The following is a 14434-nucleotide window of genomic DNA, read 5'->3' on the forward strand; positions in this document are numbered from 1 at the left end:
AATCTTCCTGCCAAAATGGGCAAGTTCACATTTTCCCACGTTATACTCCTGCCAAATGTTTGCCCATAACTATTTTACAGTTATATAGAACGTTGGTTAGGCCACATTTGGAATACTGTGTCCAATTTTGGTCACCGCACTACCAGGAAGACATGGAGGCTTTAGAGAGAGTACAGAAAAGGTTTACCAGGATGTTGCCTGGTATGGAGGGTACAGTATTAGCTTTGAGGAGAGATTGAATAAACTGGGATTGTTCTCCCTGGACAGACGGAGGCTGAGAGGCGACCTGATAGAAGTTTATAAAATTATTAGGGGTACAGATAGAGTGAACAATTGGAGCCTTTTCCTCAGGGCGGAAATAACAATTACAAGGGGCACAAGTTCAAGGTGAGGGGGATAGGTTCAGTGGAGATGTGCGGGGGAAGGTTTTTTACACAGAGGGTGGTAGTAGCCTGGTATGCACTGCCAAGTGAGGTGGTTGAGGAAGAAACGTTAGCGACCTTTAAGACTTATCTGGATAGGCACATGATTAGACAGGGTATAGAAGGATACAGGCGGTTGGTCTAGATAGGACACGCAATCGCCGCAGGCTTGGAGGGCTGAAGGGCCTGTTCTTGTGCTGTATTGTTATTTGTTCTTTGTTCTTTGTATAACCTATTTCTGTCCCTTTGTAGATGCCTTATGTGCTCTTCACAACTTACTTTTCTACCTATCTTTGTGCTATCAGCAAATTTAGCAACTATACATTCTGTCCTTTTATCCAAGTAATTGTAAATAGCCAAGGTCCCAGCACTGATCATTGGGACAGTCCACTCGTTATATCTTGGCAACCCAAACATGAACCATTTATCCCTACTCTTGGTTTCTTGCTAGCTAACCAATCCTCTGTTCATGCAAATACGTTACCCACTACACCATGAGCTCTTATTTTGTGTAGTAATTGTTTTTTTTATAAATGTTTTTTATTTCAAACATGTATCAAAACAGGTTATAGCGAACAAACACCCCGGGAAACATACTTCCCAACAATCGACTATACAGTCTGTACAGATTTTTCCCCTTTTTCAACCCCCCCTCCCCCCTGCGAAGAACAGTCCCTCAAACACGGTCACAAACATCCCCCACCTTTCCTCAAACCCCCCTGAAGAGCCCTTTAACTCATACTTTATCTTCTCTAATCGCAGGAAGTCGTACAGGTCACCCAACCAAGCCGCTACCCCCGGTGGCAATGCCGACTGCCACTCCAGCAAAATTCACCGCCGTGCAATCAGAGAGGCGAAGGCCAAGACATCTTCCTCTCCATGAGCCTTCCTCCTCTCCATGGGCTCCGGCTTCGCTGAGATTCCAAATATCGCCACCAAAGGGTCCGGGTCCATCTCCTCCTCCACTATCCTGGCTAAGACTGCGAACACTCCCGCCCAGAATCTTCCCAATTTTTATTAAAATTTTACAATTTAGTACAAAACCTACAAAAACATAGAATAACAATTAACAATAAAAATCTCCTCGCCCCACCCCCTCCTCCCTTACAAAAATAAAACTTATTTACTAAATCCCCCTCCCACTCACCCTGTTCCCACCTCCCCCCCCCCCCCCCCCCCCAAAACAGTTAACAGTCACCAGCTCTTTAAAGCACAATATGAACAGCCACCATCTGTGATAGCACAGTGGTTAGCACTGTTGCTTCATATGTCCAGGATCCCAGGTTCGATTCCCAGCTTGGGTCACCATCTGTGTGGGGTCTGCACATTCTCCCCGTGTCTGCATGGATTTCCTCCGGGTGCTCCGGTTTCCTCCCACAGTCCAAAGATGTGCAGGTTAGATGGATTGGCCATGCTAAATTGCCCTTGGTGTCCAACAGGTGGGGTTACTGGGTTACAGGGATACAGTGGAGGAGTGGGCTTAAGTAGAGTGCTGTTTCTAAGGGCTGGTGCAGACTCGATAGGCCGAATGGCCTCCTTCTGCACTGTAGATTCTATGATTCTATGACCCTCTCACCGTAAACTTAACTTTCGAGTTGTAGAAACTCCATCAAGTCACCCAGCCACGCTGAGGTGCTTGGCCGTGTAATCAATCTCCAGCCCGTGAGGATCCGCCTCCTTGCCACCAGTGAAGTAAGGGCCAGGACAACTGCCCCCGCCCCCATCTGAAGTCAATCCCGGGAAAAACATTGTGTACTGAGGTGAAGAACGAGAACTCTTTTTCCCCAGGTGACCGAAACTCCATGGCTCTGTGTCATTCCAGGTGACCTGCACATTCCAGGTGACCACCCTTATAGGGGGTCGCTTACCCCCAACCTCAAGTCAGTCATTACCACTGCAGAATATCATAACTTCACCGATGATACCCAGGCCGCAGGCCCACCTATGATGGTGACCCATCCCACCAAAATGGTGGGGCAGAAAAATAATAACTGGTCACTGTCATTTCCCCCCCCCCCCCCCCCCCCCCCCCCCCCCGCCCAGGCAATAGATAGCCTGTTGTTTCTTCTTAGCCCCTCCCCATCTCACCCCCTTCTGACCCATCGAATTTAACCAAACTACCCCGATAAGTCGCAGCCCCATCCCCACTTGACATCCACCAACTAGCTCACTTTCTAATGCGAGTAAGGTGACCACCGATTCCTCATATCTGCCCCAAGCACGTTTCTCCCCCCAATCTTCTTTCCCACCAATACTAAATAAAGCCCACCACCCCTGGTGTCCCAACAACTATTAAGCCCATAAGACCATAGAATCTCCATAGTGCAGGAGACCATTCGGCCCATCGAGTCTGCACCAACCCTCTGAAAGAGCACTCCACCCAAGCTCACTTCCCCATCCTATCCCAATAACCCCTTAACCTAACCTACACATCTTTTGTTTTGAACACTAAGGGGCAATTTAGAATGGCCAATCCACCTAACCTGCACATTTGTAGACTGAGGGAGGAAACCGGAGTACCCGGAGGAAACCCACGCAGACAATGGGGAGTTCCCAGGTTCGATTCCCGGCTGGGTCACTGTCTGTGTGGAGTCTGCACGTCCTCCCCGTGTGTGCGTGGGTTTCCTCCGGGTGCTCCGGTTTCCTCCCACAGCCCAAAGATGTGCGGGTTAGGTGGATTGGCCATGCTAAATTGCCCATAGTGTAAGGTTAATGGGGGGATTGTTGGGTTACGGGTATACGGGTTACGTGGGTTTAAGTGGGGTGATCATTGCTCGGCACAACATCGAGGGCCGAAGGGCCTGTTCTGTGCTGTACTGTTCTATGTTCTATGTTCTATGTTCTATGAATGTGCAAACTCCACACAGACAATGACCCAAGGCCGGAATTGAACCTGGGACCCTGGTGCTGTGAGGCAGCAGTGCTAGCAAAAACAGAACTGAGGAAACAACCCCATCCAAACATCTCCACCATTAACCAACTCAACACCTTAACAACATGAACATGAATAAAAGCAGTAAAATATCAATATCCCAACCTACTAACCGTCTGCCCGCATTCCTCAAGCTGTGTCTCGACCACGATCTTTGATAAAGACCTCCGCCTGCTCGGGAGTTTCAAAATAAAAATATTTTGAGTCAAATGTGACCCTTAATTTTGCTGTGTACTCAACCCCAAATCGCACTCCTTGATTAAACAGGACTGTCTTCGCCTTATTGACGGCCGCCCGTCATTTCACTAGATCTGTGCCAATGCCCTGGTAAATCCTCACCATGTTGCCATCCCAGGTTGATGTTCCGAGTTTTCTTGGCCCATCCCAGGACCTGCTCCTTTCTCTGAAAACCATGAAACTAAATGATCACCGTTCGAGGTGGCCATTCGATCGCAGTTTCTGCCTCAAGGCCCTGTGCAGCCTGAGGAGCTCCAGCACAGCAAATACCTCACCATCGCAGCAAAGTATTCGGTCGGCCTTGCCCCCTCAACTCCCTCGGGTAGACCCACCAGCCTCAGGTTCATACGCCTGGACCTAGTTTCTAAATCATCCAGCTTCGCCCTGAAGCCCTGGTTCCTGTCTCCGCCGATCACCATTTCAGCCTCCAAGGTCGCCCGTCTGTCTTTGTGCTGCGATACGGCCTCCTCCACGTTTTCCAGTTTCTCCGCCAGCGCACCTACCGCTTTAATTGTTTTGCTCACTTGCTCCCTGGACCCAAAGCTTCCTCCACCGTGGTTTTAAATGAAGCCTTCAATTCCTGACCTTGTTTCTTGAAGCGTTCATCCACTTCTGCACCAAATTTGCACCCTCACCCTGGGTTGTGTATTCCAGTTATTCCTCTTTTCATTTTTTTTATTTTCCTCTTTGCTAGTTATTGTTCAGTAAGAAGTCTTACAACATCAGGTTAAAGTCCAACAGGTTTGTTTCAAACACTAGCTTTTGGAGCACTGCTCCTTCCTCAGGTGAATGTTTGAAACAAACCTGTTGGACTTTAACCTGGTGTTGTAAGACTTCTTACTGTGCTCACCCCAGTCCAACACCAGCATCTCCACATCCTAGTTATTGTTGGCCTCAGACAAGTTTTGGAACAGGCCGACAAATTGCCCCCATGCTTTAAGGAAGCCTCCATCCAATCCCCGGATGGTGTATTTGATCTTCTCCAAGTGGAGAAATTCTGACATGTCTGCCAGCCAGTCTGCAGCTGTTGTTGATGCTGCTGACCACCAGCCGAGCAGGATTCTCCGGCATGCGATTAGGGAAGCGAAAGCTAGGGCATCGGCCCTCCTCCCCATGTGTAGCTCTGGCTGCTCCGATACCCCGAAGATTGCCATTATTGGGCATGGCTTCACCCTCACCCCCACAACCTTGGACATTGCCTCGGAGAAGGCTGTTCAGAGCCCAACAAGCTTGGGGCAAGCCCAAAGCATGTGGGTGTGGTTAGTTAGGCCCCTCTGGCACCGCTCACATTTATCCTCCACCTCCAGGAAGAACTTATTCATTCGGGTTCTGGTCAGGTGTGCTCTGAGCACCACTTTAAACTGCATGAGGCTGAGCCTTGCGCAGGAGGAGGTGAAGTTGGCCCTGCTCAGTTCTTCGCTCTCAAGTCCCCAACCCACTTCTGTCCCCAGTTCGTTCCCCCCATTTCCGTCTGGTCTCGTTTAATGGCGTTCGGGCCCTGTACAGTAGCTGTCCATATATTTTCCCACAGAGTCCCTCTTTCATTAGGTCCTTTAATAGTATGGTCTCTGGGGTCCTGGGGTAGCCTATTTGATGTGTTATCTGAGTTGGTCTAACATCGACTGCAACTGGATGCAGTAAAATGAGAAATAGGCTTCCGACACAGAAGATGGTCCAACACTGTTTTATTGAACCTGTTGATTGCTGTACATAATCTGCTGTGGGTTGACACTCTATTATCTAAACTGATAACCTCAGACTGGCTTGACCAGGCTACCTCTCTGTCACATGGAGAAGGTTCTCATGGCCTTGTGCACTCTAACTATCTCTGTAGCTGTATCCAGTGAGAAGAGGCAGAGTCTTAATTCCTCATGTGTTTTATAGTGGTAGTGTCCTGTCTGGTGATTGGTTGTTCTGTGTCGTGTGTGTTCATTGGTTATCCTGTGTGTCAATCACTGCCTGTCTGCATCTCATTATATCCATGAGTGGATATTATGACACTATTGTCTCTTTGTGGAGGAAGTGTTTTATTTGTAAGTGCCTCATTTCTTGTCCTGTCGGTAGTTCCCATTCCTCCGTCAGTTCGCTCAGCGTTGCTAGTCTGTTTCCTATGTAGAGGTCCCTAACTGTCAGCGTCCTCCATCCTGTCTCCATTTTCTAAAGGTTGTGTCTTGCATGGCTGGTGGGAACCTGTGGTTTCCACAAATGGGGGCCATGGGAGACATCTGGATTAGCCTGAAGTGTTGCATCAATTGGTTCGACATTTTCAGTGTGGCAACTCCAACTGCCCCCCCCCCCAACACACACACACACACACACACACACAAAGGCCATGATTAAGCTGTCCACGTTTTGGAAGAGGAATTGTGGATGAAGATCGATATGGAACTAAACAGGAAGAGGAACCTCGGCAGCATATTCATACATGTTAATACATGAATAGGATGGGAATAGATGTAAATGGACCCCGGAAGTGTCGAAGATTTTAGTTTAGACGGGCAGCATGGTCGGCTCATGCTTGGAGGGCCAAGGGCCTCTTCCTATGCTGTACTTTTCTGTGTTCATTTTGATCGTCTACACTGTCCCCGCCAGGGTGAGTGGGAGAGTGTCCCACCTTTGCAGGTTCTTTTTCACTTCCTCCACCAGATTTGTCAGGTTCCACTGTGGATCTGTGACCAGTCTCTGTCTATCTGGATCCCAGGTATCGGAATCTATTTTGGGCTATTTTAAAAGGGAGCTCCCTCAGCTCTATTCCTCCCAAGTTTGGGTTCACCTGGAAGGGGTCAACAAAAATGAGTCTGTCGCGCCCTTCACGTTGTTGGATGCTCTCAAAGCGGTTATCAGAGGGGAGATAATCTCCAATAAGGCGAAGACGGAGAGAGCGGCTAGGAAGGAGCGGCAGAGGCTGGTGGATGCTATTCCTGAGGTAGACTGCCAGTATTCGCATGCCCCTACCCTGGAGCTGCTGGCAAACAGGAAGATGCTGCAGATGCAGTTTGATCTGCTGTCCACGGGCAAGGTGGTGAGTCAGCAGCAGTGCTCTAGAGGGGTTTTATATTAGTCTGGGGAGAAGGCCAGCTGCCTTTTGGTCCACCAGCTGGTTTCCTGGGAGATCATACAGGTGAGGGATTAGAGTGGCAGCTTGGTCTCTACCCTGGTCAAAGTGAATGCGACTTTTGAGGCATTCTATCAGAATCTTTACAGGTCGGAACCCCTGGAGGAGAGTTTGAAGTTCTTGGGTGGGTTGGCCTTTCCGGTGGTTGATAGTAAGAGACGGGAGGAGTTGGAGTCCCCTTTAAGCCTGGAGGAGATACTAAAAGATGTTTGAATAATGCAAACCGGCCACACTCCCAGTCCTGATCAGTTTCCCATTGAGCTTTATAAGAAGTTTGCGGACCATTGATGGTGGACATGTTTTTTTTTTTTTTAATAATTTTTATTAAGGTTTTCACAAAATATAAACAGCAAAACAATATTAACAACACAACCATGGTAAAAACCCAAGAACAACACCCACCCAATTACAAAAGCAACTACTAAAACACAAAAAAAAAAGCAAGCAACAAAAAGGAAAGAGATAACACCCGCCACATCCAACAAACACATGTACACAATTCTCCCTCCCACCGAACCAACCCCCCCCCCCCCCCCCCCCCCCCGGGTTGCTGCTGCTGCCGGCCTATTTCCCTACCGTTCTACCAGGAAGTCCAGGTAAGGCTGCCACCGCCTAAAGAACCCTTGTACTGATCCCCTCAGGGCAAATTTCACCTTCTCCAATTTGATGAACCCCGCCATATCATTGATCCAGGTTTCCACGCTTGGGAGCCTCACATCCTTCCACTGAAGCAAAATCCTCCGCCGGGCTACTAGGGACGCAAAGGCCAGAACACCGGCCTCTTTCGCATCCTGCACTCCTGGCTCCACTGCAACCCCAAAAATTGCGAGTCCCCATCCTGGCTTGACTCTGGATCCCACCACCCTCGACACCGTCCTTGCTACCCCCTTCCAAAACTCCCCCAGCGCTGGGCATGCCCAGAACATATGGGCGTGGTTCGCTGGGCACCCCGAGCACCTAGCATACCTGTCTTCGCCCCCGAAAAACCTACTCATCCTCGTCCCAGTCATGTGGGCCCTATGCAGCACCTTGAACTGTATGAGGCTAAGCCTCGCACAGGAAGAGGAGGAATTCACCCTTTCCAGGGCATGCGCCCATGTCCCCTCCTCAATCTCCCCACCCAGCTCCTCTGCCCATTTACCCTTCAGCTCCTCCACCGAGGCCTCGTCTACCTCCTGCATTACGCGATATACGTCCAAAATCCACCCTCCTCCAACCCACACCCCCGAGAGCACCCGTCCCGTACCCCACGTGAGGGCAGCAGAGGGAACCCCTCCACCTGCTGCCTGGCAAACGCCCTAACCTGCATATACCTAAACATGTTCCCCGGGGGGAGCCCAAACTTCCCCTCTAACTCCCCCAGGCTGATGGTGGACATGTTTAATGACTCATTGTCCCGGGGTCTCTGCTCGCCAAGCTTCTTGCAGGCCTCTATTTCTCTTGTATTAAAGAAGGATAAAGAGCCCTCAGAATGTGAGTCACGTCGACCCATATCGTTATTGAATGTTGACGTCAAATTACTTGCCAAGGTGTCAACTTTGTGTTTGGAGGCCTGCCTTCAGGAGGTGAAGACCAGACAGGCTTTGTTAAGGGTCGTCAGTTGTCAGCCAATATACATAGTTTGCTGAATGAGATACTTTCCCCCTCTTTCATGCCCGAGGTGATCGCGTCTGTAGATTCTGAGAAAGCATTCCTCTTTGATGTTCTGGGGCAAGGGTTCATTTCCTTGGTCCAGGTTTTGTATAATACCCCCACGGCAAGTGTGCATACTCATACCTTGAGGTCGGGGTACTTTTTATTGAACAGTGGTACTAGACAGGGATGCCCGTTGTCTCCACTCCTGTTTGCCCTAGCGATTGAACCTTTGGCTATTGCACTGAGATTCCCTGGAAAGTGGAGGGGGATAAGAAGGCGGGGGGGGGGGGGGGGGGGGGGGAAGCACAGGGTATCCTTCCATATGGATGACCTGCTGCTTTATATTATGGATCAGTCACTACTATGGATGAAATAATGAAGTGACTGAACAGCTTTGGCTCCTTCTCTGTGGGCAGGGAAGACCCCAAGGATACGTAGAGTAGTTCTTCAGAGGGATAAGCAGTCGGAGGGTCTAGACTTGACAAATTTGCTTTTTTACTATTGGGCGGTCAATATTGAAAAGGTGTTGGGATAGCTCAGTGATCCGAGCTCCATAGGGTACAGATGGAGGCGGGTTGATGTAGGGGCTCCAGCTTAATTGCATTGGCTACAGCCCAGTTGTCGTTTTCCCCAGCGAGATATTTGTCGAACCCGGTGATGGTGTCTACCCTTCGGATATGGAAGCAATTTAGGCAGCATTTTAAGCTTATATCCACGTCAATATTGGCCCCTGTTTGTGTTAGCCATCTCTTTGTGCCATCAAGTTGAGATGCGACGTTTAGGTCATGGGAAAGGAAGGGTCTTGAGAGATTTGGGGACTCGATCATGGAAGGACAGTTTGCTAGTCTGGAGGGACTGTCGGTAAAGTTTCGACTCTCTGGGGAGCCCCGATAGGGGAGGTGAAGCGGAAGTGGGAGGAAGAGTTGGGTTGGGAGTTGGAAGCTGGGTTATGGGAGGAGGCCGTGAGGCGAGTCAATGCATCCTCGTGGTGTGCCAGGCTTAGCCTTATACAATTTAAGGTGGTCCACAGGGTATATATGACTGTGGCCTGAATGAGCAGGCTCTTTGAAGGGGTGGAGGATAGGTATGGGCGGTGTGCAGGTGGGCCTGCGAATCATGTCCATATGTTTTAGGCATGTCCGAAGCTCAGGGGATTCTGGCAGGTGTTTGCTGACGTCATGTCGGAGGTACTGAAGGTAAGGGTGGCACCGAGTCCAGAGGTGGCAATTTATGGAGCGTCGGAAGACCCAGGAGTCCAGGGAGCCAGAATGGCCGATGTCTTGGCCTTTGCCTCCCTGGTAGCCCGGAGACGGATCTTGATAGCATGGAGAGACTCGTGGACCCAGAAGTCAGGGGTGTGGGTCAGTGACTTGGCTGGGTTTCTCAGGCTTGAGAAGACCAAGGTCGCCCTGAGGGGATCGATCCTCGGGTTTGCCCGGAGGTGGCAGCCATTTATCGATTTCTTTGGGAAAAATTAAGCTGTCAGCAGTGTGGGGGGTGGGGGGGGGGGGGGGGGGGGGGGGGGGTTCTTAAAAAGGGGAGGCATGGGGAGTTGGGTATGGTGAGGGGGAAAGTTGGTGGGGAATTGTGGTTGGGGAGCTGTTTATATAAGTCATGGTAAGAAGTCTTACAACACCAGGTTAAAGTCCAACAGGTTTGTTTCAAACACGAGCTTTCGGAGCACAGCTCCTTCCTCAGGTGAAGAAGGAGCCGTGCTCCGAAAGCTCGTGTTTGAAACAAACCTGTTGGACTTTAACCTGGTGTTGTAAGACTTCTTACTGTGCTCACCCCAGTCCAACGCCGGCATCTCCACATCATATATAAGTCATGTTAGCTGGGTTTTGATGTTTAGTGTGTGGTTGCTAATTCTGTTAAAATTTATAATATAAATGCCTCAATAAAATATTTTTTTAAAAAAAAGTTTTGACTCTCTGGGACAAACCTGGGGGGTCGGAGAATCACCTGGGGCCGGCGTCAATCCCGCCCCCACCATGTCCCGAATTCTCCGCCCCCCCGAGATTCGGCCAGGGCGGGAACCGCGCCACGGCAGTCGGCGGACCCCCCGCGCCGGTCAGTGGGCCCACCGCGGCGATTCTCCAGCCCGCGATGGGCCAAAGTCCTGCCGCTGACAGGCCTCTCCCGCCGGCGTGGATTAAACCACCTACCTGACCGGCAGGATTGGCAGCGCGGGCGGGCTCCGGAGTCCTGTGGGGGGCGCGGGGTGATCTGACCCCGGGGGGTGTCGCCATGGTGGCCTGGCCCGCGATCGGGACCCACCGATCGGCGGGTGGGCCTATGCCGTGGGAGCACTCTTTTTCTTCCACCTCCGCCATGGCCTTCGCCATGGTGGAGGCGGAAGAGACCCCCTCCCCTGCGCATGCGCCGGTATGACGTCAGCAGCTGCTGACGCTCCGGCGCATGCGCAGACTTACACCGGCCGGCGAACTCCTTTCGGCCCCGGCTGGCGTGGCGGCAAAGGTCGTTCATGCCAGCCGGTGGAGTGGGAACCACTCCGGCGCGGGCCTAGCCCCTCAATGTGAGGGCTTGGCCCCTAAAGGTCGGAGAATTCCGCACGATGGTATTAGGGGAAAAGATGGAAAGTCCTTGCGCACATAATTTCAAGTCTGAAGGTACCTAAACAGGGCCGGGATTCTCCCAGACCTGGCGGGGCGGGGGGTCACGGCATGTTGGAGTGGTGTGAACCATTCCGGCATCGTGCCGCCCCAAATGTGCGGAATTCTCCTGGGGGTGCTCCCATGGTGGCCTGGCCTCGATCGGGACCCACCAATCCGCGGGCAGGCCTGTGCCGTGGGGGAACTCTTTCCCTCCACGCCAGCCGCTATAACGGTCCTTATCACTGAGATAAGGGATACTCCGAGCCTCCGTGCCAAAATCGCACTTGGCATGGGGGTGGAGAATGGGGTCTCAGACACGCAGCGACGAAACACGATTCTCCGCAGACCGGAGAATAGACCCCAGCCACACACAAGCGGTTAATGCAGTGCCGGTGTGGGGCCATTGAAAGAGGCCCCCGCGATGATTCTCCGCGATCGACCAGTCGGGTTCCCGCCAAGTTCCGCCTGGTTCCACCCGGCGGGAACTCGGTCTCGCGTCCGCGGTGGCCATTCTGGTGTGGGGGGGGGGGGGGGGGGGGTGGGGGAAGATCAGACTCTGGGTGGGTCCTCCACAACAGACAGGCCCGCGATTGGGGCCTACCGATTGGCGGGTGCACACGCGCGATTCGGGGGAGTGGGTCTATCTCCTCTGTGCTGGCCCGCTGTGTGGCTCCATCATGTTGCACGAGGGTCGGTGCAAAAACAGCCGCCACGCGCATGCGTGGACCCACGGCTGGCCACCGCGCACATGCGCAGAAGTGCAGGGCCCCGTATCGGCAGCAGAAGCTGCGTGTCGCGTGCCGGGGCCCTGCTATCCCTCTTAAAACCAGAGAATCACTCTGGCCCATTTTCCAGCGGGCGTGGGGACATTTTGGAGAATCCCGGCCAGGATCCATGCACATTTGAATGGTCTTATTAGCAACAGACAGCATGGTTTTGTATGAGGGAGGTCATGACTCATAAATTTGATTGAATGTGTTGAGGGGGTGACAGAAATGATTGACGAGGGAAGGGCTGTGGATGGTCGCTGCATGAACTTTAGTAAATGAGGTCACTCATGGCAGGCTGGGTGCAAAAGATTAGATCACATGGGATCATAAGAACATAAGAACATAAGAACTAGGAGCAGGAGTAGGCCATCTGGCCCCTCGAGCCTGCTCCGCCATTCAATTAGATCATGGCTGATCTTTTGGCCCGAACACCATAACCCTTAATCCCTTTATTCTTCAAAAAACTATCTATTTTTACCTTAAAAACATGTAATGAAGGAGCCTCAACTGCTTCACTGGGCAAGGAATTCCATAGATTCACAACCCTTTGGGTGAAGAAGTTCCTCCTAAACTCAGTTCTAAATCTACTTCCCTTTATTTTGAGGCTATGTCCCCTAGTTCTGCTGTCACCCGCCAGTGGAAACAACCTGACCGCATCTATCCTATCTATTCCCTTCATAATTTTAAATGTTTCTATAAGATCCCCCCTCATCCTTCTAAATTCCAATGAGTACAGTCCCAGTCTACTCAACCTCTCCTCATAATCCAACCCCTTCAGCTCTGGGGTTAACCTAGTGAATCTCCTCTGCACACCCTCCAGCGCCAGTACGTCCTTTCTCAAGTAAGGAGACCAAAACTGAACACAATACTCCAGGTGTGGCCGCACTAACACCTTATACAATTGCAACATAACCTCCCTAGTCTTAAACTCCATCCCTCTAGCAATGAAGGACAAAATTCCATTTGCCTTCTTAATCACCTGTTGCACTTGTAAACCAACCTTCTGTGACTCATGCACTAGCACACCCAAGTCTCTCTGAACAGCGGCATGCTTTAATATTTTATCGTTTAAATAATAATCCTGTTTGCTGTTATTCCTACCAAAATGGATAACCTCACATTTGTCAACATTGTATTCCATCTGCCAGACCCTAGCCCATTCACTTAACCTATCCAAATCCCTCTGCAGACTTCCAGTATCCTCTGCACTTTTTGCTTTACCACTCATCTTAGTGATCAGGGGTGAACTAGCTGGATGAATCCAGAACTCGCTTGGCCATAGAAGACAGAGAGTAGCTGTAGATGGGTGTTTTTCCTAATGGAAGTCTGTAACTAGTGGTGTTCCGCAGGGATCAGTTCTGGGACCTCTGCTCTTTGCAATATATACAAATGATTTGGAAGAAAATGTAGCAGGTCTGATTAACAAGTTTGCGGATGATACTAAGATTGCAGGAGTTGCAGATAATGACAAAGATTGTCAGAGAATACAACAGGATATAAATAGGCTGCAAATGGGCAGAGAAATGTCAGATGGAATTTAACCTGGACAAATGCGGGGTTTGGTTGTGGGGGCGAGACCCAGGCAGACACGGGGAGAATGTGAAAACTCCATACGGATAGTGACGTGGGCCGGGATCGAACCTGGGACCTGGGTGCTGTGAGGCAGCAGTGCTAACCACTGCGCCGTCGTGCTGCCCCATAACTATTGTGTTTGTGATGGTTTTTGTAATCCAACCTCGTTTGAGTTCGGAATACCTTGGGCTGGATTTTCCAAAAATGGGGCTATATCCTCACACCGGCTTAAAAAGGCTGGCGTTACATGCCAGACTTTCCTTAAAAAAATTAAGAGCTATCAACCTACCTGCAGGGGACTAGCAAGTCCCCGGAGTGCTTCCCACAGCTTTAGCTGCAGATACGGGCACTTCCTGTTACAAGTCCGCGCATGCGCAGGGCGGCGGCCCCCAGCGGCCGAGCCAAACGTGATGGCGGACTCAGCCGGCGGACCTGGACCAACAAACATGGTCCCAATGATCTGCCTCGTGCCAATCCATCTAACACGACTGATCATGCCATGGCCACTCATAAGGCCCCCCACTGGCACTTGATCCCCTGCCCCCCACCAGGGCGGCCGTGGACTGAGTCCGCAGACGCCATGCGAGAATCCCAACCGGCCATACGTGGTTAGAACCAGGCCATCGGGAATTCAGGCAGTCGGGACCAGAGCATCGCTGGGAGGACCTCTGACAATGGCCTCCCAGCTGCGTCACGTAAATCACGCGGGAACGGCGCCGTGCCCGATTCTCACGTAAAAGTGGATTCTCCGCCCCCGTGCCAAACGTGATTTCAGCGCGGGACTGCGGCGAATCCAGCTCAATATAGTTTTTTAAAACTACAATGAAGAAGTGGAGATTGAAAGTCAAGCGTACAGACAAACATAATAGCAACAAATGGGATCATCAGCCACTAAATAAAATCGCATTACATTCATCCCCCACCATCTGGCCTGGACTTGCAAAATTCCACCAACTGTTCTGGCTTGAGACAATTCACACCTCTTTAACCTGTGATTATCCCTCTCCCTGGATCTGTAACGATTTGATTACCTGCAAATGCTCGCATTCCAAGCATTGTCCAGCATCTCTGACTTTGTCTGTATAAATGTTTCTGGAACATACCTCTCCATTCCCCGGAGGAAGGAGCAGTGCTCC

The sequence above is a fragment of the Scyliorhinus canicula genome, chromosome 1 (genome assembly GCF_902713615.1).
Source record: "Scyliorhinus canicula chromosome 1, sScyCan1.1, whole genome shotgun sequence".
NCBI classification, from domain to species: Eukaryota; Metazoa; Chordata; class Chondrichthyes; order Carcharhiniformes; family Scyliorhinidae; genus Scyliorhinus; species Scyliorhinus canicula.